The sequence below is a fragment of the Octopus bimaculoides genome, chromosome 1 (assembly GCF_001194135.2).
Source record: "Octopus bimaculoides isolate UCB-OBI-ISO-001 chromosome 1, ASM119413v2, whole genome shotgun sequence".
NCBI classification, from domain to species: domain Eukaryota; kingdom Metazoa; phylum Mollusca; class Cephalopoda; order Octopoda; family Octopodidae; genus Octopus; species Octopus bimaculoides.
The window spans coordinates 198,060,817-198,061,226 of record NC_068981.1 but is presented as its reverse complement, the minus strand read 5'-3'; the positions used below and the strand labels follow the sequence as shown (position 1 = coordinate 198,061,226).

At 46.3% G+C, this 410-nt stretch overlaps 1 protein-coding gene across 1 annotated transcript in view; it reads left to right on the top strand.

Annotated features, from left to right (window-relative positions):
* LOC106881715 (myosin-11) overlaps nt 1-410 on the top strand; it is a 33,413-nt gene that overhangs the window by 7,553 nt on the left and 25,450 nt on the right. The window lies entirely within an intron of this gene.

The following is a 410-nucleotide window of genomic DNA, read 5'->3' as shown; positions in this document are numbered from 1 at the left end:
TGGAAAGAAGATAAAGATAGTTGTAGCAGAAGTGTCAGAGTGTATTCTTGTGGGTCAAGAAGGTGAGTAGAAGAGATCTGGAGGTTGGGGTGGATGGTGGGTGAGTTGGTAAGAGTGTGAAAGGAGTGATGGGGGAGCAGGGTAGAAGTGAATGTAGTGATTGATGAACACTAGTGGGAAATATCAGTATGGGGATGGGGAAGGTGAAAGAAACAGAGGTGGCCACGATACAATAGCTGAACAGAGACAGAAATAGTGAGGGAGGTTCTGTAAACATGCTACCCCCAGGGGAGAGAGAGCTGATACTGAAATGTGTTGCTATCATCGGCAGATGTTGATTATTCTGTTCAGACTTTTTTCTGGTCAAAACACCTGTGGATGGTGTGTAAGGTAGTTCACCCCCACCCCCC